General features: G+C 46.3%; 1 long non-coding RNA gene across 2 annotated transcripts; it reads right to left on the bottom strand.

Moving 5' to 3' along the window:
* Nucleotides 1–359: 359 nt before the first annotated feature.
* On the bottom strand, nucleotides 360–20,824 carry LOC108286799. Of its 2 annotated transcripts, none has more exons than XR_001818073.2 (5): nucleotides 20,644–20,824; nucleotides 19,687–19,739; nucleotides 19,151–19,341; nucleotides 17,954–18,149; nucleotides 360–481 (listed from the first exon to the last, which is right to left on the bottom strand). It is a non-coding gene; the product is annotated as an uncharacterized LOC108286799 (long non-coding RNA). The 2 variants fall into 2 exon arrangements; XR_001818074.2 differs by having other exon boundaries at nucleotides 19,179–19,341.
* Nucleotides 20,825–27,378: the final 6,554 nt, after the last annotated feature.

The raw sequence follows: 27,378 nt of genomic DNA, 5'->3' as shown, positions 1-27,378 counted from the left end.
CGCCGGGCCCCAGAGCACTTTTTAGTGATGTGCTGGGAGTCCCTTCTCCAGGTGGATAGATTAGAGTCTGTCCTTGTCCCTTCCCCAAACCACATCTGCTCCTGGCCACCAAGGCTGAGAACACACAGAGAGCACAGAGGGCCAACACCCAGCAGAAGCCCCCAGCCACAGCCTTGTCCATCCTTCCCATCACTGACCTGGCATCGCTGAGCACTGCTCTCCTCCTGCACCCAGTACTTCTGAGCAAGAACCTCCTTCTGGTGGTGGAAACTGAGGACCACCAGAGCAGAGGGGACCCCATGGGGAGATGTGTGGAGGCCCCTGCATGCCCAGCCAGTGCCAAGGTGCCCTGGACCCACCTCATTCACCTGAACGATGCCTGCACTGCCTCCAGATCAGTTGCCATCCCCCACCTGGCTCCGGTGGTCTCCTCCACGCTGCCTCTCCCAGCGTCTCTGGCTCTGCAGCACATCTTTGGGCTCTGAAAACAGAACCGGAGGGTTGACGACATGGAATCCTCAGAGCCAGAAGCCCAGAGTAACTGCACCCAACAAGCCACCACCCACCTCCCAGAAGCTCCCCCTCGGCACTCAGCCTGAGCAGAGGGTTGGGAGCAGCAGTGAGGACCCAGCATTGCATGCTGGCTGCTGAAGCTGTGACTGGCCCAGAGCACTCAGGGAGGGACCCCATGGCTGCTGCAGGGCACCCATGCAGGGACCCAGGTCAAGACCATGCAGAGGAGTGCGGCTGTGGGCCTGTCCCAGCGGAAGCTTGCTCTGGAGTCTGCACTTGAGGATGGCGGTCCATAGCCCACCTCAGCACCTTCACTCCCAGGACTGGCAGCCCACATAGTGCAATGCACTGTGCCAGCCTAAGTGCCCTTGGAAAGGCCTCTGCCGGGTCACAACCAGCCTCACACTCAGGCTGTGTCTGTGCATATGAGTGTGTGCTTAAGGCGTGGACACCGTATGTGCATTGTGTTGTATGTCTGGGGTGTGAGATGGTTTCGCTCTGTGGTCCCACCCAAATCTCATCTCAAAGGGTAATCCCCCTGTGTCAGGGGAGGGGCTTGGTGGGACAGGCAGACTTCCCACTTGCTGCTCCCGTGATAATGCGGGAGTTCTCACAAGATCTGATGGTTTAAAAGTGTTTGGCAGTCACCCCTCACGCTCTCCGTCTTGCTGCCATGAAAGACGTGCCTGGCTTCCCCTTTGCCTTCCACCGTGACTGTAAATTTCCGGAGGCTTCCCCAGCCATGCGGAACTGTGAGTCAATTAAAGCTCTTTCCTTTATAAACCACCCAGTCTTGGGTAGCTCATTAGAGCAGTGTGAAACTGGACTGATGCAGGGTGCATGTGAGTGTGTGTGTTAGCTTGGTTTCGATTAGGGAGGGAATGTAAGGAAATCAGAAAATGTTTCCAAACATTCTTGTCACCTGGTGCCCCTGGTCATCCCAGTCCTCTTAAAAGTCACTGTAGGTGAAAAGTTCCTCCCCATGAACAGTTGTTTAATGTTATCGAATAAGTAGGAAGATAAGATGGGACACTCACTGGGAGCCTGCTGGGCTGGGACCAGCATAGGGCAGCTTCCCGGCAAGCCTGTGAGTGCTGACAGCGCCATGCACCCACGCCCGCCACACGGCAGCCTGGCTCCTGGTGCCCGCCACCTGCTGCAGTGACAGACTCACAGTGACTATGTGAGTCTGAGCATATTCCGACCCAGCACTCTGGAGGTCGGAAGTCTGAGGGGGTCTCCCTGGGCCAAAATCAAGGTGTGGGCAGAGCAGAGCTGCATCCTTATGAAGGCTTCAGGGAGAATTGGTTCTGATGTGGCTTTCTTGCTTCCAGAGGCTGCAGCCCTCCTTGCCTGGGGGCCCCTTCCATTTTCAAAACCAGCACCCAGCAGGTTTAGTCTCTCTCACCCCTCTCTCCTGTGGGAATGCTTGGTGATGACATTGGACTCACAGATAATCCAGGAGAACCTCCTACTCAGGGCCGACTGATTAGTAACCCAATTCCACCTGCAACCTCAACTCCCTGTAACACTGTGTAACCTCACATGCCCACAGGTGATAGGGATCAGGACGGGGAAGTTTTGGGGGCTATTATTCTATTGACTGCACCAACATTCACCCTTCCCTAGTAAGACATTTCTCTCTTGCACCCAGTAGCCTTAAAATAAATGGCTGAAGAGCAGAGCTTTGAATGCAGACGATCCTCCAGGTCTCTCAGCACCTGCTATGCAACCTGAGCCTAGCGATCCCCTCAAAATCTCCTATCCAATCCAATCTGCCCAGGCTGCACACACACGCGGGCGGGGTCCCAGCAGGTACAGGAGAAGAAGACAGCCCGCCCTCTCCCGGCACACTTGCCACCTGCCTCTAGGGGGCCATGAGCCCGAGCCCTGGGTGTGAACCGTGCTCCGGACCCCTACTGTGGGCAAGGGCACCCACCCTATGCCCTGCTTGCTTGTCTTCAGGGTGTCGGTAACAACCATGTCTGCCAGACCCAGCTGTCAAAAGCATCAAGTGAGATCACACCCACAGGCTGTCGGGCCAGACAAGGGTTTTGGAAATGTTTCTATCTCTGTGTACTTTATGAATCTGCTTGGGAAGAGACTTTGGGTGGTGGAGTCCTGGTCCAGGGCAGTGGAAAAGGGGTGAGCACCAGCCTTTGCAGCTTCCCAGTTCACCTTCCCCATGCCCGATGAGGCTCAGAGAGATTAAGTCACCATTTCCAACCACCCAGGCCACGGGTAGAGACTTGGGTTTGAAAGAGAGCTGCTTCCCTCCAGCGTGCAGACCCTGCTGGGCGAGGAGGTGAGAGCTTTCAGGAGCTGCAGGGTCCTGGGGCTGAAAGGTCTTTTTTCCTTGTTCCTGGGATACATTCTAGATACAAAAGTGATGCTGTCAGCCTTTGTCCCACGGCCCCTCCTCACCTACTGGCTGGATTCCCAGGGACTTTGTCTGCAAAATAGAATCACACCACACTTATTTGGAGGAGCTGAAAGGTACCGCCAGACTGTGCTGTGATTAATACCTTAATCTACAGACTCCAGGCCGGGAGCTGGAAGCCTTCACCCAGAGAGGGCCCTTGGGGTGGGGTCCGCCCTGCCTGAGGATGCTGGGAGCCTCCTGCAAGGCTGAAATCCCAGGATCAGAGCTTCAGGCCAGGCTCCATCTCTTAGGAGATATTTTGGACACCTAAATCCCAGCTACATCCCAATGTCCCCAAAATAACCACCAGCTAGCACTTCTGAAAGTGCTGGCTGTTCTGTTTCCAATCAAACTGCCGCCATCTGACAGCTGGCCTGGAGGAGGAGGCTGTGGGAGCGTTCCGGGTCTCCTGGATCCAGGTCCACTTGCCACAAACCCCGGGTTGCCTTTGAGCCCCATTTTCCACATCAGATGTATAAGGACCCCAATGGTGCAACAGGGTTTCTTAAAATTGAGTTAAATAAAATACTCAAGACCTTTTTGAACAGTTTTGCCATTTAAAGCTTCCGATGAATGATGCTCCGTGATGGGGGAGGGGAACGTGGGGCCGCCAGGAGCACCCACAACCTCCAAAGGCCAGACTGGCCCTGGCCCATCTGGGCACCAGCTGTCCCCTGACCTGGGATATTTGTTTCCTCTTTTATCTATGCCTCATTCCACCAGGCAGATTCTGAGATAAACCTCGGCCCTCAACCGCAAACTCGCCTCCTTGGGGAACCTGCTTTGACTCCCCGGCTGACAGGTGCTATGCCCCTCCTCTGTGCTAATATCTGCAATTCAGGGCGGGGCTCATGCCTGTGATCTCAGCACTTTGGGAGGCTTAGGCGGGAGGACTGCTTGAGCCCAGGAGTTTGCGACTGGCCTGGGGAACATAGAGACCCAATCTCTAAAAATGAAAGAAAACAATATCTGCAATCCACTCATCACATCTTATTCCGTCACTTCCCGTATTCTGTTCATTCTGTGTTCTGTCCTCCACTAGGTATGGCCCACCGCTCACCTATCTTCAGCTCCCTCTCTCCTCCCATCCTCCTCCCCCTTCTAATGCCTCTCTCTCTTCTCTCTTTCTCTCTCTTACTATCTCTCTCTATCTCTCTCTCTCTCTCTCACTCTCTCTCCCTCCCCTCATACATGCAGCACTGGGCATTGCATGGGCAGCTCAAGAGTCTGGGCCCTGACATGGTCCCAGCCAGCCCTTCCCCTGGACTCACCCAGCTTCCCTTTCCCCCAGCCCTGTGGGCACTTCCTATGTGGTAGCATGGAATATCCGAACAACGTGCACTCAAATGTTGAGCCCAAATAAAATTAACAGTTAATAAAAGCAACTGCTTCTATCAGGGCGCTCCTGAGTGAAACTGACCCTTCCGTCTTCCTGTGAATGTCGGCAGGTGCAGAACACAATGTCGACTAGTGGGAGTGTGGAGTCACCACCACCATTTGTTCTGGGGCACCCACAGTGTCCACCATCGCTACCATACATCAGGGCCACTATGGCACCGCAAAGAAGGAAAATACCTTAAATAATACCACTAAGGTATTACACCTTATTTTGAACTATTTAAACTATGGCCACTGACCAGAACTTCCAGGATCCTGCTTCCCCATGTCCCAGGGATAAAGTATAAGGCACTATACCTAAGTGATATTATTTATTTTTGAGCACACAGGCACTTGAAAAATATCCTGGGGACCCCTGGGGTCAGCAGACCAGACTCAGAAAGTTGCTTCCCTAAAAAGAGGGTTGGTTTCTCTCCTTTCACACGGGCCCTCTCCAGTTCATTTCCCCCTGGAAATATTCCACAGGCTTCATATCCAGGGAGAATAAAGTGCCCACAGCACAGTGTCCAGGCAGCTCTCACGCCTTCCTGTCCCAGCATCCTGCCACCGCTGTGCCCGTCTCTCTCCGAACACCAGATGCCCACGTTCCTTCAGCCCCTCTGCGTGCTGCGTTTGTTCCAGGGGAAGAGCCTTGCCCTGCCATGCTCTAACCGAGCATGCTCTGCCCTCAGACTTTTGCCCACCTGGCTCCTTATTCTGCTTAGAAGCCTCTCCTGTCCTTGCGTGTCTTCCCACCCAGCCACGTTGCTTGATTTCGTTGTCATGGCAGCATCTGCCACGATCAGAAGTTCAGTATTGGTTTGTGTGAATGTTTACTTTCCGTCTCCCCACTACAAGACAAGATCCCACGAGGGCAGAGGCTCCTCTCCAGGAAACTCCTGTGTCCCCAGTGCACGAACTGCGGGAGACCCCATTTGGTCCTCAGTAGACTTCTATGTTGTTGTCATAAGCCAAGACATAGGCTGGAGGTGGGGAGCGGAGTGGAGGGGAAGGGACAGTGTGCCACCGTCCCCTCATCCCTCCCTTCTTCCTGCTGACACCTGAGTGGGAGAGGATGGGTCGGTCCAAGCAGATCTTACAGCTTAGGGGATGTGGAGCCCGGGACATGGGGAAGCAGGATGCTGGAAGTTCTGGCCAGTGGCAATAGTTTAAATAGTTCAAAATGAAGGTACAAGTTAAGTCAGTATTTCCTCTTCTGGTAAGGACAGACTAGACAATTATGAACAGTTCTCCAACTGAACACGATTAGAATATCTGGGTAAAAATGTCTTCTTAAAAATTGTTACAGAACTAAAAAGATAGTGAAAAATTTACAGGCCAGAATGGCAGGAAAAGAGGAGCCCTCCTGGGGTCACCTCGCTGATCCCACGAGGATCAATAGAGAGGCCAAAAGACAGCAGCGCTTTCACAGCTATGTGGGGTGCCAACAACAGGGAGGACCCCGGTGAGGCCCCTGGTTTTAGCTGAGATACCAAAGGGCTGAATGTGAGGAATGGTGAGGAACTAGAACAGACAGAGCCTCTCAGGAAATGGAAGTGACATCTTATCAGCTCAACACCTGGGGTTGAGTTGAGGTGATTCAGAACTCAAGCGCTAAAAAGCAATGAAAAGAAATGTAAGTCACCTCTGAAAGAAGATAATATCATTCTAAGCCTTAATTTATTCCTCTAAACAACTTTTAAAAGACAACTACAGGCACAATTTCAAGGAGTCAAGACAGTATGAACAAAACCAGCAGAAACAGACAATAGAAGTAAACACGGGGACTCTAGATATTGGAGTCATCAACACATACTTCTAAATAGTTATGTTTATCATATTCAAGGAGATAAAGGAAAAATTAGAAATTTCAGTACATAAATGAAAATTCCTTTTTTAAAATGGAAATTCTAATACTGAAAAATCAAATTACCAAAACAAAATTAAGTGGATGGATTTAAAAGCAGATTAGACATAGCTGAAATGAAAATTAATGAAACAGAAAGTCAAAATAAAATGTCTGGAATAAAAAAAAAATAGAGCTACGACATGATGGAAAACATGGAAGAATGAGTTTGAAATAAAAGGAACATAAGGAAAAGGCTCAAGATCCTTGTAATTACAGTCCCAGAAAGATCTGGGAAACTAGGCAGGTAAGAAAGAAAATCTGAAAAGATAATGGCTGAGAAACTTTTGAAGTTGATGAAAGACTTCAAGCACAGAAGCAACAAATCTTATAGCCCCCTATCAAAAAACAAACAAATAAATAAATAAAAGTAAATCCCAACTAAGCTATATTAGAGCAAAACTGCTGACAACCATAAACCAAGAGAATACTTTTAAATTAGATAAAAAGGCACATTACCTTCAAAGAACAACTATTAAAATCATAGCCACTTTTCAACAGCAGCAATAAAAACTAAAACACAATGAATGATATCATGTGCTGAAAAGGAAATAAGTGGTGGCCAAGGATGTTACATCCAGTGAAAATATTCTTTTAAAATTAAGGTTAAATAAAGAGAATTTTTATACAAACAAAAAAATGAGAATTTATCACCAATAGATCACACTAATGGAAATACTAAAGACTGTTCTAGAGGCAGAACAAAAATGACCCCAGGTGAAAGGTAAGAGATGAAAAATAAATAAGGAACAAAGAGAGTGAGTGTGTGTGTGTTTGTGTGTGTGTGCATAATAATGCCTCATTGCACTTAAAATACAGAGAGAATTAAAATATACAATGGCAATGCCATACAAGAGGGAAGGTGACAAATGAAACTTATGTGTTTTTAAACCCTTAATTGTCCAGAACAAGGGTAAAATAACAAAATACTTAACTTTAATAAGTCAAGAATGCTTCTTGCAATATGCAGGGCAACCACTAAAAGAATGTTCAAATGGTCTAAAACTTTCAAGTTAATGGTGGTAAATAATAAAATATATAACCCATAAAATGCAATATAGGAGAGAAAGAGAAAACAAAAAAAGGGAAAATTGAGACAAATAGGAAATACTTAGTATATTTAAACCCAAATGATCACTCATGACATCAAGTCATTACATCAAATGCATAAGCACTAATCTCTCCAGTGAAATATGAAGACTGCTGCATTTAAAAAAAATCAAGACTCAACTATATGCTGTTGATGAAAGACACATCTATAACATTTTGACAAAGGTAAAGGGAAAACACAAACACACACACCACACACACACACGTGTACACACGTATATGAAATGTAAACACCTACCAAAGTTGTTTTCTCTTTTAGCTGTGGAGCTATGTTGATAGTTGATAAAATAGATTTTGGGGGTATAAAAAGGAACACCTTGTAATAAAGTTTTCAGTACATCAAGAAGATTTTAAAAATATAAATTTATGTGCACCTAGTAACAGATGCTCAAAACATTTAAAACAAAAATTGATAGAACTACAGCAGGAAATAAACAAACCCACCATCAATTGGGGTATGTTGATACTTGTCTTAGTAACTGAGAGAACAAGCAGAAAAATAAAATCGGCAAAGACAGAGGACATTTGAAGAACATGAATGACAAAGTAGAACTAAGATATGTATGTAGAATACACTTCCCAACGAATAAACTCCATTTTTGAGAACTCACAACAAACGCTTACAAAACTGCATGACATCTTGGAGCATCAACAAAGCCTCCACAGCTCTCAAAGGGATGAAAAGATGTCAAGTCTTTTCCACTATGACAATTCTAGAAAACAAAAATCAACTGTCCCACCTTTGGCAGCGCCTGGGAGGAAGCTGTGGCCACCCTAAGATGGGATGAGAAGAAATCCACCAAAGGCTGCATGTGGCCTGCAGGATCCCTTCAGAACTGGGGATCACTCCAATTGCAGGTGGTACCTGCCCTCAGTCATAAGCTGTCCCCCATGTGTGCCAGCAAGAAGGGCGGGGCCAAGGGGCACCACCTGGATGGTGCAGCCCAGTGACTGACAGCTGGAGAGGATAAGCACAAAATGCAGTCACCTCCCCAGGCCACTGCACATGAGAATCAAAAGCACTGCTCCCATTCTCAAGAACAAGATAAGAACCCCCTGACTCGGGGAAGGGGAGGGACAGAGGACATCTACCATTGACTGAGGGGCGGGAAAATTCCTCTGCCCAGAATCCCACAAGGCAAAGATCTGATCCCCCTCCTGGAAGACAGGAAGAAAACTCTCTCCTTCCTAAGACCTGTCACAGATACCAGGCAGAGTTCAGCTGCCACACGGGAGAAGCCAGAGAGCCAGAACACAGCGAGGGCCTCACCCCAGGCTCTCTCTTGGGATGACCCAAGCAGAGGGACAGGACGGTAACAGCCATACCTCTTTGGGGTCTCAGATTCAGGGCTATCTCCTTACAGTTCTCTCTCCAATCCCTCAAAATAGCCCTCTGTCCCCTGACTCACTTCCGTCCCTACAATGACATGAAATTATGATGACCATTCACCTGTTGCCCATTTCCTGTCCTCAGCCTCCACTGGAACAAGACCTGGAGTCCCGTCTGGCTGCTAAGGCAGGCTCTGCAGCCACCTCCTGAATGAAGGACTGGGAACTGCCACTACCCGTCATGAAAGGACCAGTTATTAAGTGCCTACTGTTTGCCAGGCATTGGACTTGTCCCTTAACCCACACAAGGGCCCCATAAGATCAATATTTTTATTTGAATTTGCAGACGAAGGAACAAAGCTCAGGGGGGGCTGGCACAGCTGAAGTGTGGAGAACTGAGCTGTTAGAGACAGAATGCTTATTCCTAAGCACTGCAAGGAAAACTTAGCATTCAGACAAAAAGTTTTCTCAGCAAAGCAATTTTACTTTCTGCAGAAAGGGTGCTTCCTTTAGCTATCTTGCCACAAAAGTACAATGAACAAAGGAATGGCAGACATGTTTATTCCTTACCCACTGGGTCCTTACTGCTGTGTCCAGTCTCCATTGGTTGGAGCCAGACCTCACAATCTAAACTGAACCTGATTGGCTAACAACTCAAAACTTTTCTAAATAGGTAAAGGCAATGGAGAACAAACGAAAAGAAGTTGCTTGCAAAAGGACTTAGAAAAGTACTAACATTCCCAAATAAGGAAGGGGCATAGCCTGAGAGCTGGGACATGCCTGTGAGCACGTCCGGCACAGATATCTTGGTTAAAGTACAAGGACATAGAATGTACGATGTGCCTGTGAGCATGTCTAACAGCTACATAGGATAGGACTTAACGAAGAGTTATTAGCAGAAAGCAAGAAGGCTTTGAAGAAAGTTAGTCTTTAAAACACACTGTTGTTTCTAACATGTATTGTTATTCTTCAACAAGAAGGGAAACTTTGAAGAGGAACTTTTTACTCTCTACATGAGCCCTGCGCCTGGCCTCTGGCCCCACAGGCCTGCAGAAGCTCCCATGCTGCCCTGCTTCCCAGAAGAGAGGACCTGGATGGGGCTCATCAGTCATCACACTGAGAGTTGTCGCCAAGGCTCCCCAGGCTGGGCCTGCAACCCACACCTTGGGCATGAGAGTGAGATGGCCCTGGGGAGGCCCCAGTTCAGGCCAGCCTAGCACCCCTGCCATTCCCAGCCTCACAAAGGAGCTGCTTCCTGAGAGAGCACACACTGCCCCTCATGATCCCATGCCAAAGCCCTGCCCCAGTGGCCTTAAGAGCACCCTCTCCTAGTGCCCAGCTGGAGCCAGGGGGAACATTCACCTCCACTGCCTCTCAATCAGCCACAATAGATACCTTCACTGGGCTCCTGGCATTAGGCCACAATTAGCAGACTTGAGTTTACAATCCAAATAAACTCCTCCTTAATGAGAATACTTTTCCTTTCATTATTTTATGGGCAGCCAGTTAGAGTTGCTTAGTAAAAATCATTTAAAATAGCAGTAAGGCTATAGTTGCTGGTGGGGGGTGATGAGGGCCATGGGCCCTGAGCATCCTGTTAACACCTTGAACTTGATAGGAAGACCCAGCCCAGCTTGGGCAGCCCCCTGGTTGCTGGGGAGGGTCGAAGGCCAAGGGTGCCAGGAGAGGCAACCCAGTGGAAGGCAAGAGTCCAGGATCAACAGGGCTGAAGCGCAGTGAGAGGACAGCGGACTCATCTTCCACCCCCACAGTCCAGCTGGGGAGAGAGGCCTGGAGAGAGGAAGGGGCCCACAGACGCCTACATCGGAGCCAAGGCGTGGGAAAAGCAGGAGGAGGAGGAAGGAGACAGTGGCCTCCCTAGTGGCCTCATTCGTGGTGGCAGTGTCCTGTGGCAGGGCACTTCATAACCCCAACTACAGTAGCAAAGTAACGACCCCAGTGGTCATGGGTGCTCACATTCAGGCACCCCTCCTCTGCGCCGGGCGGGCTCTAAGCACTCCATGAAACACCTCATTTGATGCCTGCAACAACCCTTTGAGGTGGGGAGCGTGAAGATTTCCCTCTCACAAAGGAGGAGACGAGGCACAGAGAAGTATTCAAATGGAAATTTAAATCTGCCCCAAGGGCATGTTAAGGCGGAAGAGGGTCTCGGATCTCTACCCCCTCCCCTGCCTCAGTGTCCAGAGGACCCCGGGGACCCCAGAGAGACCAGACCACCCACAGGGACAAGCCAGGCAAAGGGACCCTTGACCAAAGCTGGGGGTTTCCTCCAGTGTCACCTGATCTTCTGTGGAGCCTGCCCTTTACTGACTTGGGGTGGGATTGTGGGAGTTAGAACTTCAGAAACTTTTAACTCCTTCCTCCCTGCTCCCCACCCCCAGGAGCAGCACCATGGCCAGAATCCAGAAAAGTGGACTTGAAGAGGTAGCTTAGACAGCCCTGGGCAGGCAGCACCTGGAGGACCCAGGACAGGCAGGAGCTCTGGGCCCAAACAAGAATGAGCTGCTGCCCATGGGAAGGGAACCCAGGACTACTCTCAGGGATGGCCATTGCTTCTTCACTGGCTTCCCTGTCCTCAGGCCACACAACCCTGGTTTGAAAGAAGTGCCCAGGCCAGGCGTGGTGGCTTGTGCCTGTAATCTCAACACTTTGAGAGGCTGAGGCAGGCGGATCATTTGAGGTCCGGAGTTCAAGACCAGCCTAGTCAACATGGCAAAACCCCACCTCTACAAAAAATACATAAATTAGCTTGGTATGGTGGCACATGCCTATAATCCCAGCTGCTAAGGAGGCTGAGGCAGGAGAATCACTTGAACCCAGGAGATTAAGGTTGCAGTGAGCCAAGATCATGTCACTGCATTCTAGCCTGGGCAACAGAATGAGACTCTGTCCAAAAAGAAAAGAAAAAGAAACGACACCCAGAGGGACACGAAGCACAGTGAGAATGGAGAGCAAAGACCCCGGGTTTNAAAGAAGAAAGAAGGAAAAAAAGAAAGAGAGAAAGAAAGCAGCACCCACTTCAAAGCACATCCAGGAAAGGGGGCAGGTGAATGAAGGTGAACTGGACCCCAGTGAAGTTTGCTGGTCACAGCACGCTTCTCAGTGACCCTCAGTGCCAAGGTCATGGAGAGGAGACACACGCAGATTCTGACCCACAGATTCTATGAGCGTTACAAAGTGGTTCTTGCCTGATGTCAGTGGATCAGGGCTTTCTGTTACATAACCGCAGATAACAAGAAAAGTCACCAATATTTGATGACTTCCAATATGGCTTGGCTCTGTGTCCTCACCCAGATCTCACCTTGAATTGTAAAACTCCCCACAAATTGTGGGAGGGACCTGGTGGGAGGTAATTGAATCATGGGGGCAGGTTTTTCCAGCGCTGTTCTTGTGATCATGAATAAGTCTCACCAGATCTGATGGTATAATGGGGAGTTCCCCTGCACATGCTCTCTCTTGCCTGCCACCATGTAAGACATGCCTTTGCTCTTCATCTTCTGTCATGATTGTAAGGCCTCCCCAGCCATGTGGAACTGAGAGCCCATTATATGTTTTCTTGATGAATTATCCAGTCTCAGGTATGTCTTTATTGGTAGTGTGAGAATTAGCTAACGCAATTTCTGAATGGCAGGATTTTTTCTGAATATTTTAATAATTAGTAGCTGGCATTCTTATGTAACAACAGAACCATTACTTATTACAAAGCTCTTTCTGCTAGGTCATGCTCTCCACTGCAGAGCTGATTTCACCCAAGTTACACCTCTCCAAATCCACATGTTCATATTCTGAGTTTGCTTAAAATCAGGTGCAGTGGCACGATATTGGCATCCCCCTGGAGGCAGTCTGTCCGGGGCCAGGGGGAGCGGCCCACAGAATCATACCTTGGGTGGACATTGTATTGCTGATGAGGACAAATTGCCCAGTTTGGCTATCCATGCAGCCCCGGTTCTCCAGATAATTGTTTGTGTTCCAAACCATTTTGTTCTATGCTCAGTCGGACAAAAGCCTCGTTCCTCTGCCAGTTTGGGTGCAGGGCTTAATTCCCTGAAAAATCAGCTTGGCGGCTGGTATACAGCAGTGCCCTTCCAAGGGAGAGCTCTCCAGGCTTCTGTTATTCAAGAAATGCTGTCACTCAACTCTGGAATATTGCCCTAATTAAAAACCTCTCTGCTCCAAATAGCTCCCTTTACCTAAGGCTGTTTCTTTCCCTAATCACACACAAAAAGCCATTACAAAGTCACTTTTTTATATAAGACCCACATCTCTGCACTCTACCCTGTTAATGAGTCCTACCCAAAAACAAAACACAGCATACTAAGTGGTAGAAATCTGTGAGTTCTTAGAGGAAAGATAAATATCACTGAAGTAAGTTTACCAATATGTGTATTAATAAGCCAGGTGGAATAAAGAGATTTATGATGATCATCAGATTTGATAAGTAAGCTCAAAATAAAGGAACCATGTGCAAATGGACTTGCTCTATCTCTCAAGGCATTTTTCTGCAGGCTTTCGAGAGCAGAGAGCAGCGAGGCTGAAATCTAGGATAGCGTATTGCCTAAAAGCACGGGCTATGAACTCAGGCGCCATGGCCCATTCAACTCCTCCTCCTTGTGGCTGCAAGGCCTTGGGCAGGTTACATAACCATCTGTGCCCAGGGATTGAATCCTAGGACTGCATCGATGATTCAGCAAGACAACCTATGCAAAGTTCTGAGCAGACAGCCTGGCTCACAATAAGCACACAGTGAATATTAGCTGATAACGATCTGATCCGATTTCACATTTAGCCAGCAGGGAGCGAATGCCCCCATCCTGGAGCAACCTAGACAGCTCTGTGCTGGAACCAGCTTGCACTGACTCCTCCGGGATCAGCATTCAGCAGCATCGCTGTGGCTGCTTGAAATGGCCCAAGGTGGGGGTGTTTACAGCAAAGAAATCAGCAAATGCCACCCATCAATATCGTTTTATTTTTTCATGGAGTGGCTGTTAAACATTCACCAGCACACCCCTGGGCTCAAGAGAAGAAAGACGAATGGGAACCATTTAAAGGACAACAAGGGTGTGATGGGAGAGGAGTGTGGTTTAGAGGAGGTGACCTTCAAGCATCATTCACTCCTTCTTCAAGCCTGGTGGTTGCCATGCAGTGCAGGGGCTGCAGAGTCAGAGCTGGATTTGAATTCTCTCGTTTCCAGGATGGGAGATCTGAGGCCCACACTGCGGCTGGACCTGCTCAAGATGAGAGAGTTCCAGACGGCAGAGGCAGGGCTCAAACGCAGCCGCTCTCACTCCTTGGTCACCTCTCACCTCATCAAGAGGCCGGTCTCATCAGCCCACCCTGGCCCTGAAGGCAGAGTCTAAACAGTGCAGTTCACTGGTTGCAGTGGTGTGTCTGGGAGGCAGTCTCACTGGATGTTGTAGCTCAGTTGCACTTCTGGTTCTGAGCTTTGTGTCTTTCTGCAAAACTAAGCCAAACAATAAACACTTGAACCCCTCAATGAACCCATGTAGTTCAATTTTACTGGAAAACAGGGGGTTTCCTGTTTTTTTTTTGTTTTTTTTAAAAAAGAAGAAAGAAAGAAAGAAAAGAAGAAAAAAGAAGAAGAAGGTTGAACACAGCAGCTCACACCTGTAATCCCAGCAGTTTGGGAGGGCAAGGTAGGTAGATCACTTGAGGCCTGGAGTCCAAGACCAGCCTGGCCAACATGATGAAACCCTGTCTCTACTAAAAATACAAAAATTAGCTGGTTGTGGTGCCATACGCGTGTAATCCCGGCTATTCGGGAGGCTGAGGCAGGGGCACTGCTTGAACCTGGGAGGCGGAGGTTGCATTGAGCAGAGATTACACCACTGCACTCCAGCCTGAGCAACAGAGTGAGACGCTCTCTCAAAAAAATAAAAAAGAAGAAAGGCTACATTGATTTCCCCATACATTTGCACAAGCTGCAGAACTTGACTCTTTTATTTTCATTTGGAAACAAGTTGAAACAGCCTTCCAAATTAAGAAAATAACTTTACAAGCTTTGTGTTCTCTTATTTTAGAAATGTTCATGGCCTCAATACGCCTCTCCTATGTACTTACATAAAAACATTTTTCTCTTCCATTTGCCAATTTTTAATGATTTTTTTCATTCTACTTACAAGAAAGCAATCATTTCAAATTAATTAAGTTTTCATTAAAATGTATTATTTTAATGAAAATGTATTATAATGTCCCAGGTACTGAATAGTGATTTTGTTTCTGGGAGAACAGGCCTGAAATAAAACTATTATAAAATTTGCATGTAGACTATTTCAATCCAGTTCCCTCCTCTGGCATGAAGCTCAGGGGGTTTGCACACAGTAGGTTGAGAGAAGAGTGACTGGCAACTAGAATCATCAGTGGCATGAATCAGGGGAGGACATTTATAGAGGACTGTCAGGTGCACAGCTATTTTGCATCTGTTATTCCATTTCGTTCCAACCATTCTTCCATGTAGACCTGTTTATTTCTCTTTTTTATTTTTATTGAGAAAACCAAGACCCAGAAATGTGAGGTCAGTCACCAAAGATCAGTCTCAAAAGGCAGAGCTGTCATTTGACCCTGGGTCTCCAGATGCACCTGAGCGGGGAGTGTGCATGGGGTGGAGAGGTCTGGGTCCCAGAAAGAGCTGAGGATCTTCTCCTTCTCCCTTCCCAACTTGTTTATTCTCCATTTGTAGCACAGTTATTTTCTTTGCAAGACCAATGAGTTTGATTCAAAATCAGAGTCATTTTAACATTTTAAAAATATCAAGTAGAGCTTAGAAAATTCAAGCACCGGAGGGAAAAAAATTCTCAAGTTACTTAGAAAATTTATCTTGATTCTGAGGGTCCTTGAGCTTTCTGCTTTTTGCTCCTTTGGGAGGGGGACCACGTTGAGTGGGGAGGCCAGGGCTGTGGTAGGAAATTGAGAGTTCTGTGAGATCTCCAGATGCTTCTCAGCCCTTCAGAGCCACGGAGAAAAGAGGAAAACACTCATCTGAATGATTCGTGTCTTGCAGACTCGGTCTTTAACCATCTGGGGTAAAAATTCCAAGTTCTGGGAGCATTTATGAGGGAAGCCACACAGAGCCTTGGCCAGCGGGACAGCCAAAGGAAGCCAATCTGGGCTCTTTGATGCAAAAATAAAATAAATTCCCATTTGTTGATATGGTTTGGCTCTGTGTCCCCACGCAAATCTCATGCTGAATTGTAATCCTTAATGTTGGGGGTGAGACTTCGTGGGAGGGGCTTGGATCACAGGGGTGGAGTTCCCATGCTGTTCCCGCGATAGTGAGTTCTCATGAGATCCAATGGTTTAAAGGTGTGTGGCACTTCCCTCCTTGTGTCCTCTGCCTGTCCTGCCACTTTGTGAAGAAGGTCCTTGCTTCCCGTTTGCCTTCCACCACTGTTATAAGTTTCCTGAGGCCTCCCAATCATGCTTCCTGTTAAGCCTGCAGAACTGTGGGTCAATACAACCTCCAGTCTTCATAAATCACCCAGTCTCAGATAGTTCTTCATAGCAGTGTGAGAATGGACTAACACACTTGTTCATTATTGAGTGCTGGGTTCTTGCTGTGGGTCCTTGTCTTCATTTCCATCTTATTCCCCTTTCCACAGCTATCCCATCCCATCCCACACAGCTCCCTCTGCCCATCTCGTCCTATTACCATGCTGTACGCCTTCATCTTCACTCTCATAGTGCCACCAGCACGACCAAGCTTCTTCCCTACCCAACCAGCATGCCATCCACACACTTCCTAACACTTCCTGCTGTGCCAGCCTGCCTGCCTGTAGCTCTTTGCTTGTGCCATTTTCTCCAACGAGAACACAGAGCAACAATACGAAGAGGAAGAGCATGGCTGATAGAGCACACTCCCTGGACCCAGTGGCCATGAGTTAACCCTCGCTGGGGCATTACTGCTCTCGTCTTGGGCATGGCAATCAGCTCTCTGGTCTTCGCCAGTAACACCCATAAGGAAACCACCTTACAGGCTCAGGATAACACAGTGACGGGAACCCTCTTAGCTGGCACCTGGTCCACACTGACAGGAGAAAGGTCACCATTTTGTACCTGACACCGCTCCAGTAGAGCCGGGTGGGCCCCTCACCCTTCCCTAAGGATGTGGAATTGAGTCCAGGAGCAGGTTCCTGTCTCCCAGAGGCTGGACTTATATCTGTAGTATCAGAAGCCATAGGAGTCACAGGGGAACAGGGATAACACAGCCTCAGTAGGAGGAGGAATAGAACCTGGTGTGCAGGAAGAGCGGGAAGATGGAGAGAGACTTTGATCACTTCTGATTCTGATCCCATCCCTTCCTAAGGTTCCATCCACATTCCTGCCCTTGCTACACAGGACCCTCCACAAACCCCATAACTGCCTCCTACTTCCCCTTTATGCTGACCCAAGGACCCATGTCTGTTTCTGTTACTTGTGAGCAGATGATTTCAATTAACACCACAAAGAGGGCAGCCAGTGGAGTGCCTGTCACATGATTGGGGCTCAATGACCACAGCCTCCTTCCATACCCTGCTTCCAGCTTCCAGCAACCGGAAGCAGACCACTCAGCCAGCATTACCTCAGCCCTAAAGAGCAAGGTACCCATAGTGCTCCAGAACTTACCCCGGGCACCTCTGTGCCCTACCAGCTTTTGAAAAAACTGAACTCTTGTAAGAGGCAGCTCCAAGGACCCTGCAAAAGTGTGCAGATTACCCAGAGGCTGCAGCAGGGAGGGAGCAGAGGGGAGGCACACTTGGACCCTGGGCACCAGCAGGGAGGTTCAGGTGCTTGCACCTTCCTGAGTCACAGGCCACCTGGCTGAGTTCTCTCCTCTCTCACCTGCTGCTGCCCGGGGTCACGCCCATCCTGTAGTCCTGCCTCCACTGCACCCTCGGCATGATCTGTTCTGCAGGTTCCTGCCAGAGCTGCACGGCTGCACCCAGAGCTGCCGGGCTGAGATGACAGGCCGTCATAGGCCAGGGTCAGAGCCAGGGCCCTCAGCACCCCACCTCCCCTGGGCAAAAGTGGCTGTCAGAGACACTGTTCATCCTTCAAAGCAATGGCCCATTGGCTGAGATGAAATCCACAGAATTTATGCTCCTCCATTCCTGATGACATTATTTAAATTGCCTCTGATTTATCACTAACCCAATATGCATTGTCATTTCTAAGTAATTACAGAAAATATTGTAATCTAAGTATTATTACATCAGGAACACAACTCCAAATAAATACTGCCTCTGCCTTCAGTCAACTCGGTAATGCGAATCGATACCTACTGATTTTTTGAATGTGAACATGTTGAGTGGGCTTGAATTCCCATCACTGCAGCTGGGTCATAAATTGTCCTTTGTTAGAGAAGGTCTCCCTCACACGCTCCTGCAGGTGCAGACCCTTCTGTAGGTCCTGTGGGCTGTGCCCTCGGGGGACAGCAGAGCAGGCAGGGTCCCAGCAGAATGAGTTCAGTCTCAGCCCCTGCATGAAATATACAAAATCAGCTTTCTCCCAGACAGCCTTCATCAAATATTTTATTTACTTTATTTTTTTAATTTTCTTTTTTGATTATCCTTTAAGTTCTGGGGTACATGTGCAGATTATACAGAATTGTTACATAGGTATAAACATGCCATGATGGTTTGCTGCATCCATCCCCCCATCATCTACATTTGGTATTTCTCCTAATGTTATCCCTCCCCAACCCCCCCACTCCCTGCTAGCCCTGCCCTAGCCCCTCCACCCCCCGACAGGCCCTGGTGTGTGATGTTCCCCCTGCCTGTGTCCATGTATTCTCATTGTTCAACACCCACTTATAAGTGAGAACATGTGGTGTTTGGTTTTCTGTTCTTGTGTCAGTTTGCTGAGAATGATGGTTTCCAGATTCTTCCATGTCCCTACAAAGGACATGAACTCATCCTTTTTATGGCTGCATAGTATTCCATGGTATGTATGTGCCACATTTTCTTTATCCAGTCTATCTTTGATGGACCTTTGGGTTGGTTCCAAGTCTCTGCTATTGTAAACAGTACTGTGATGAGCATACGTGTGCATATATCTTTATAATAGAATGATTTATAATCCTTTGGGTATATACCCAGTAATGGGATTGCTGGGTCAAATGGAATTTCTATTTCCAGATCCTTGAGGAATTGCCACACTGTCTTCCACAATGTTTGAACCAATTTATACTCCCACCAATAGTGTAAAAGTGTTTCTATTTCTCCACATCTTCTCCAGCATCTGTTGTCTCCAGATTTTTTAATGATTGCCATTCCAACTGGCATGAGATGGTATCTCAATGGGGTTTTGATGATGTAAATACATGCCATGCCCAGCAGTGTGCTAGGTACAATGAGTGATACCAGGACATAAGATGTGACCCTTGCCCAGAACATATTCTAAGGCCCATCTGAAGAATCTAGCTCAGGTGTCTAACTCATGAGATTTGGTTTCAGGTGTGGTTCTGCTCTGCTTCTTACTTGCTGGTGGCCCCGGAGCAGATCTAACCTCTCTGAGCTGCAGGCACAACCCTGGTAAAACAGGACCAATATCTGTCCCATCCATTTCATATCACAACTGGTCAACTGAGTTGATGGATAAGAAACATTTGTAGATTGCAGAGTGATACACGAAAGTGAGGAATGGTAGCATCACCGAAGGCCAGTGATTCCTGGAACATAAAGTCATCCATTTATGGTCAGAGGAGCAGGAAGAATTCTTCAGATAAATATGTACCATGACACTCACCTCCTTGTAAATGAAACCAGAACTCATTAAAACTAGTATAAACAGCACATTATAGAATACGATCAAGTTCCATAAAACGGATCATTGAAAGAAGGAGGCAAAGATGGGGCAGAGTCTGGTACTTTGTAAGTGCTCAAAGTTATTTGTTGAACAATTTTTTTTAAGTGAGAAAAATGACATAGAGAAAGAAGAGTCTGTGGGACCCACTGAGAAGATGACAGGAGAAAGCAATGAGAGATGCCGTGAGGAAAGGAGAGCCATGTCGTACCTGGTGCAGCACTGGCAGCCCTGGGAGTCACTGGGGACAACAGCAAAGCTGCTCTAGAAGGAGGGACAGGGAAGGAGAAAAATGGTGTGGGGAAAGGAAAGCCAAACACTCCCCTCTCCCACAACATAGGAGTGTTCCAGTGCTCAGATCAATAAACAACAGAATCAATACTCAGAACATGAAATAACTCCAGACAAAATTAATTGCATGGGGACAATCTGTCTACGACTAAAATAATTATGTTTAGGGTGTTTAAAGAGATAATAGCAGTGAAGGAGGGAGAGTGTGCTTTTAAAAGCACAAGAAACTATAGAAAAATAAAACAGGCACATAAGAAATAACAAAAAAAAGTTTCTTTAAAATAAACAATTGGAAAACTAAGAAATTAAAAATATAGCCAAAGAAAATATGTGATAAAAGGAACGCATTTTAGGCAGAACAGGGTTAAAGAGAGAATTAGTGACTTGGACATAATATTGAGGAACTCACATAGAATATTGCATAGAGAGACAAACTGACTTCTGTAGATAGATATGGATGTGTGCATGCATGCACACATGTACACTACACTTCACTGATTCTATATGCCTTGTTCTCATTTTAATATATCTGAAATTGGAGCACACCTTACAACTGAAGGTGACTTACAACCACTCTTGGTCTAGATTGGCGACACCTTCCAAAGAGAATCTTCATTTGCCCCACCAGTCACTTGGAAGTATTACTGACCTAAGATCATTTAAAATTAAAATCTATAATTAAGATTTGAATTCAAAGTGTAAATCTGAATGGGTAAAGTTTACAGGTTAAAATCTCAGGAGAGACTGTCAGGGTTTTTTTGGGGGGGTTTTTGTTTGTTTCTTTGTTTTGGTTTGGTTTTTTTGCTGCCTTTTCCTCACAATGGGTTTATTTCTCACTTCTTCTTATAGCAAGGTTGCAGCCCACTGGGGTCCTCACCTTACGTAGGGGTCTTCCACTACACTCCTTGTCTGTGGCACCTTTACTTCTTAGTGACGTATGAAAATAATGGTTCCTCCTTCCATTGATGACTTCTTGGGCACTTGAAGTGTGTGTATCTCCACATCTATATACACACTCACATGCAGGGCAGAGGTGGAGGATAGGCAAAGAGGTCCTGTATCTGTGAAGTAACAATTTCAGAAGTAGACAATAGAGCAGCACTATATGAAAAGCTGGTAATTTAATTTTTCCAGATTCAGAGAGAAACGGGTTTATTAGTCTGTTTTCATGCCTGCCAATAAAGACATACCCCAAACTGGGCAATTTACAAAAGGAAGAGGTTTAATGAACTCACAGTTCCACGTGGCTGGGGAGGCCCCACCATCACGGCAGAAGGTAAAAGGCACAAACAAGAGAAGAGAGCTCGTGCAGGGAAGCTCCCCTTTGTAAAATCATCAGATCTCATAAGACTTATTCACTATCATGAGAATAGCATGGGAAAGACGCAGCCCCACGATTCAATTACCTCCCACTGGGTTCCCTCCCACAACACATGGGAACTGTGGGAGCTACAGTTCAAGATCAGCTCTGGGTGGGGACACAGCCAAACCACGTCCACAGGAGTCCTCAGTTCAAAATCTCAGAAAAAGTACAGAGCAGAATAAACAAACCAACCAACCCCACATGTAGACACAGTAGTGAAACTATACAATAGCAGAATAAAAAGAGAAAATGTTAAAAGCTAGCAGACAGAAAAGACAGATTCCCATAAAGGATCATGACTTAGAGGGATGGTGGATTTATGAACAATGATAGGGATCAGAAGAAATGAAATAATACCTTCAAAAGACTGAGGAAAAAATAATTATTAACTTACAATTTATATCAGTATAAACAATTATTCAGGAAAAAAAAAGAAAATAAAAACTTGCAAGGGCTAAAAGAACTTACTTGCTACCAAAGATGCTTGCTGTAAGAACTATGAAAGGATTCAAGAGGAAAACTACACTCAGGGAGGGCTCACAGCATATCACATATAAGAGTAATCTTAGGTATTGACGATTTATAGATTGGTGAATGTAATTAAATATTGGCTTGTGAAATAATAATAGCAGATTTGAGGTGTTTTTAAGCAAAACTCAGTTGCAGATCACAGGAGCAGAGAGGGTGATAGCAGGGCGGTCTGTGGTTGGTATATTTTGCTGTGGTCCATGTCATGTTGCAGGAGAAGACAGAAATAGGTGCATCCCCTGCAACAAGTTTCTTCCATAACACTTCCCCAGGAGAGCCCTTCTTGAGTTCAATACACTAACTTCCTAGAGCTTAAGTATCTTTCAATGCAATATTTCCAACTATTTATGTAGAAAACATTTATATCTATGTCCCAAAGACTCAGTTCAACATTTTAAACAAAACAAGATGTAGGAAGTCTCAGGTTCTATTCCAAATAATATTGGCAGAATTGCATGTGTAAATATTTTGAAAAGCTCATGAATTTCAGGGCAGGAAAGTGCATCTGGAAGGTTGCTGGACCCAAGAGATGCATCATTCCATGAGGCCACACCAGTGCTGGGTTAAATATTAGCTCTGAATGTGCCTGGGATAGGCTGAGAAGCTTCAACTGGGGGAAGAAAAGAAACAGCCCAGTGTCTCCTAAAACCTTACGTAAATGAATTTATGAAAGTGAACATCAAGACAAAGAGGAAGACCGCATCTTTGCAAGTGTTTCGCCCAAGAGTATTAAGCAGCTCCTCTGAGGCTTTGTCAAACCCCCTCCTCAGAGCAGCCACCAAACCATGGAGAGCTGTTCCCAGGCCTTGAGAGTCTGACAAATGCCCAAAACAAGCCTCTCTCACCCAGGTCTTCCCCTCATCCTCCTCCACCACCAGGACACACTGAAACTGCCTCCTCTTTTCAGCCCTCTCCCTTCTCAGCTGACCCTGAGCTACAAATCTCCCTTCTCTACTTGGAGAGCCCTAGTTCATTACAGGAATTTGCTTTGAGTTTTTTGGGTTTGTTTGTTTGTTTGTTTGTTTAATCATTTTAGGCTGTGTCTTAGATTGGGCTGCTACAACCAAGTGCCGCAGGCTGAGCAGCTTAAACAACAAACTTTCATATCCGACAGTTACGGAGGCTGAGAAGTCTGAGATCAAGGTACCAGCGCGGTTCTGGTGAGGCCCCTTCCTGGTGGCAGACCACCAGCATCCCTATGCACCCCTCACATGGGGGAAAAGACAGCTGCCTCACTCTCCCGTCTCTTCTTATGAGGCTGTCCATCCACCTCATGACCTGTTGCTTCTCAAAGACCCCACTTGCAAACACCATGGCATTGGGGTTAGGGGTTCACATCTGAATTTTAGAGGGTCATAAACATTCAGTCCATGGCAGTCTGCATCTTTCTAAAAGGTTATCTATGTTCATCTTTATTTGCCATGCTGTGTGGCAAAGATAGTGTTTGCAGAACAGCTTGTAAACTGGATATATTGCTGCCTACAAAGCAATGGTTTGTTAACAACCGTAATAAGTGTTGGTGATCTGGAACTGATACTTAAACATTTTATATCCTAATGTGCTAGGTTTTTAGCTTTATCTAGGCATTTTTCTGTTTTAGAAACACTCTAGGAAATTGGCTGAGCATTTTGGATTGATGTGTAATGCATTACAAATATTTTCCTTTTCAAATAAGGGGAAATAAACTTCTGATTAGCACATTTACAGGGAACCTCTAATTTTCAGGAGTTTGTGGACAATGGATGTGAAGAAATAGAGACCTATGCGGAAGCACTTGGATTTTACTAGAAAAGTGTATACACAGTTAAACATTTAATGTTTGAAAATGTAAAGAAAAACCACTACCACAATATAATTACAACATATAAATTCCAAACCAATAAAGAAAAAAAGAAATTTAGGAAGTACGGTGAATGCAGGGCAAGGCAAGAAGAAAAGGAAGTTAAAACGATGACACGCTAAAAACATGGGTAAGGAGGACCTGAGTCTAAGCACAGACGTAATCTCAGTAAGCGCAAAAGGACGAGATTTATGGAATAAAAGTCAAAAAATGTTTGTCTCTACTTATTGGTGCTGTTTTAACGCGATATCACAGTCTGGCTAATTCATAAAGAACAAAAATTTATTTTCTCACAGTTCTGGAGGCTGGGAAGCCCAAGATGGAAGCACTGGTAGGTCTGGTGTCCGGGAGCACTTCTTTCTGTTTCCAAGATGACTCCTTGTTGCTGCATCTTCCAGAAGGAAGGAAGGCTGTGTCCTCGCAGCACAGAAGGTGGAGGACAGGATAACCGAATGCTGCATGAAGCCTCTTTTTTATTTATTTACTTTTTTTTGGAGATGGAGTTTCGCTCTTGTTCCCCAAGCAGCTAGAATGCAGTGGTGCTCACTGCAACCTCCACCTCCTGGGTTCAAGCAATTCTTCTGCCTCAGCCTCCTTAGTAGCTGGGATTACAGGTGTGTGCCACCATGCCTGGATAATTTTTATATTTTTAGTAGTGATGGGGTTTCACCATGTCAGGTCAGGCTTGTCTCAAACTCCTGACCTCCCAAAGTGCTGGGATTATAGGCGTGAGCCACCACACCTAGCATGAAGCCTCTTTTTTAAGGGCCTAAATCCCACTCATGCTGCGGAGGAGCCCTCGTGGCCTCATCATCTCTCAAAGGCCCCACTTCCTGACACTATTACATTGACAACAGTTGAATTTTGGAGGCGAAATATTCAAACCATAGCATCCTGTTACTGTGCTTCCAAAATTCATGTTCTTATCACGTACTAAATACATTCATTGCATCTCAATATTCCCAAAAAGTCTTAACTTGTTCCAGCATCAACTTTGAAGTCTTAGTCCAAACATATGGATACATATCTAAACATATGGCTGAGACTCAAGGCATGATTTGTCCTGAGGCAAATTCTCCTCCAGCTGTGAATCTGTGAAATCAAACAAGTTATGAGCCTACAAAACACACTGTGGGATGGGTACAGCACCAACAGTTCTATTACAAAATGGGCACACAGGCAAGAAGACAGAGATACCAGGTTTAAGTGAGTCTAACACCCAACAGGGTAGAAATATTCAATCGATTTCATGCGCCACCTTCTGCACACATGGGGGTGGGGTTTGGGCACCCAAGGCTCCTGGCAGCCCCACCCCACAGCTTTGCTGGGAATTGCCCTTCTGGGGGCTCTCTTGGGTGTCCCCAGCCCTGCAGCAGGTCTCCGCCTGGACCCCACGGCTGTCCGAAACATTGAAACCGCCTTTGCAAAATTATAACAGAGGAAATTATGATAGTGAAAGAAATCATACCTAACGGACTCCATCTTGCTTCCAACCTTTAAGCTGGCCTTGCTCATTCCTGGGCTTAGGCCGAACTAACTTTGGGAAGGAATTCGATTCATGGTTAGAACCCTTTCCCCCAAAGACCCCCATTTTGCCTGGGGACTAATACATTAGCTACAAGATTAGAAATTACAGTTTAGGAGTCACGCAGCCTCTGGTTCCACGAGTCTGAACCCCATAAATTGCTCCAAGAATAACATCACTATTGTAAAACCTAACATCAGTGCTTGAGATATTTTGTAGACCCTGCACCAGATGGATGACCTGACACCAGCCAGACCCGCAGTAATCTGCTCAACCAGTTCTGCCATCCCACGCAGGAACAGAAAACAGCAAGAATTCTTCAACCCCCTGTGATTCCATCTCCAACCTGACCAATCAGTACGACCCATTTCCCAAGCCCCTACCTGCCAAATTATCCTTAAAAACTCTGATCCCCAAATGCTCAGGGAAACTGATTTGAGCAATAATAAAACTCCGGTCTCCCACACAGCTGGCTCTGCAGGAATTACTCTTTCTCCATTGCAAAGCCCCTGTCTTTATAAATCAGCTCTATCTAGGCAGCAGGCAAGGTGAACCCATTGGGCGGTTACAACATCTTTTGATGTCTGGGTGGAGGCAGCCCTCGCTCCACAGCTCATGCACTGTGTGATGAGGCAGAATTAGCTTCACATGGATGTGCCAGGGCTCACCAACTGCACCCTCTGGGGCAAGGTCCCACACCTCACCTAGGCCTGGCTGAACCACAGCTGGGCAAGCTGAGGAGCACTGTGCCAGAGAGTGGGGAGCAGAGACTTGAGGTACCCTGGGCAGTGAGTCTGAAGGTCCCACGGGTGCCCTGAGCCCCTCCCAGATTCTTCCCCCAAGGCCCTAGTACTCTGGGCCGGTGATGGGCATGGAAGCCTTGAAGAAGGTTTTATTGGATTTTTAAATGTGTGTGTGTGTGTGTGTGTGTGTGTGTATTTTTAAATTATCATATATATGATGTTATATGTGTTATTATATATATATTTCATATATATATGAAAACTACTACATATAGGAAGGATGTAGCAAAGACACAGAAAGAATACAATTTAAGGCAAAAAGCTTCAATAGGATTAAAAGCAAACCTTGCATACTAAAAAAAGTAAACCAAAAAGAAACCAAAATAAATAAAAAAACATGAACCTGTAGGAGAATTTTCCAAAGCCATAATTATAATGAGAGTGTTTTAAGCCTGTAAGAAATTAATATGTCAAACAAATAAAGGTTAATTAGGATTTGGAAGGAAAGGCTGGGCATGACTCACGCCTGTCATCCTGGCACTTTGGGAGGCTGAGATGGGTGGATCACTTAAGGTCAGGATTCAAGACCAGCCTGGCCAACATGGTGAAGCTGCATCTCTACTAAAAATACAAAAAAAAAAAAATTAGCCAGGTTTGGTGGCATGCACCTGTGGTCCTAGCTACTTGGGAGGCTGAGGTGGAAAATTCACTTGAACCTGGGAAGTGGAGGCTGCAGTAGGCTGAGATCACGCCACTGCACTCCAGCCTGGGTGACAGAGCAAGACTCTGTCTCAGTAAATAAATAAATAAATAAATAAATAAATAAATAAAGTGGATCCAGTCAATGAAATGGCAAAGGAACTAGAAGAGCCAAATCAATTGTGGGGGGGAAAAAAAAGTAAAATCACACTGATGTCAAGACTTACTATAAAGCTACAACGATCAAGATAATGTGGTATTGACGAAGGGATAGACAGGTAAAATCAATGAAAGAAGAGAGAGTCCAGAAACAGACTCATACAAGTATGATGAACTGATTTTCGACAATGGTGCAAAGCTAATTCAATGGGGAAAAAATAATGTTTTCAACAACTGGACATCCACAGTCTGGAGAACCGAGAGGAGCACAGAATGAGACCTTGGCCCATACCTTGTACTTTTTGCAAAGAGTAACTAAAAATGGAACAGACTTAAATGTAAAATGTAAACTGTAACATTTCTAAAAGAAATCAGAGGAGAAGCCCCCATGACCTTGCGTTAGGCAAAGAATTTTTAGACAGAACACCAGGAGCACAGTTCATAACAGAAAAAACAAATGAGACTCCACGAAAATGAAAAACTGTTGCTCTGTGCAAGGCACGGGAGGCAGAGGGACAAGCCGTAGGCTGGGTGCAAACACTGGCAATTCACGCACCTCAAGAGACACTTATATCTACAATATACAAAGCACTATCAGGACTCAGCAAGAAAAAAATGCTCGAATTTAAAACTAGGCCAAACAAATTGAGCAGTCATTTTATTAAACAAGATATGTGGATGTAAAAGCACACATGAAAAGCTGCTCAACACTGTGGGTCATTAGAGAAAAGCAAATTAAAGCCATGATAAGCTAA

The sequence above is a fragment of the Cebus imitator genome, unplaced genomic scaffold (assembly GCF_001604975.1).
Source record: "Cebus imitator isolate Cc_AM_T3 unplaced genomic scaffold, Cebus_imitator-1.0 Scaffold329, whole genome shotgun sequence".
Classification (NCBI taxonomy): domain Eukaryota; kingdom Metazoa; phylum Chordata; class Mammalia; order Primates; family Cebidae; genus Cebus; species Cebus imitator.
Note: the sequence above shows the minus strand (reverse complement) of the source record. Positions and strands in the feature narration are given on the sequence as shown.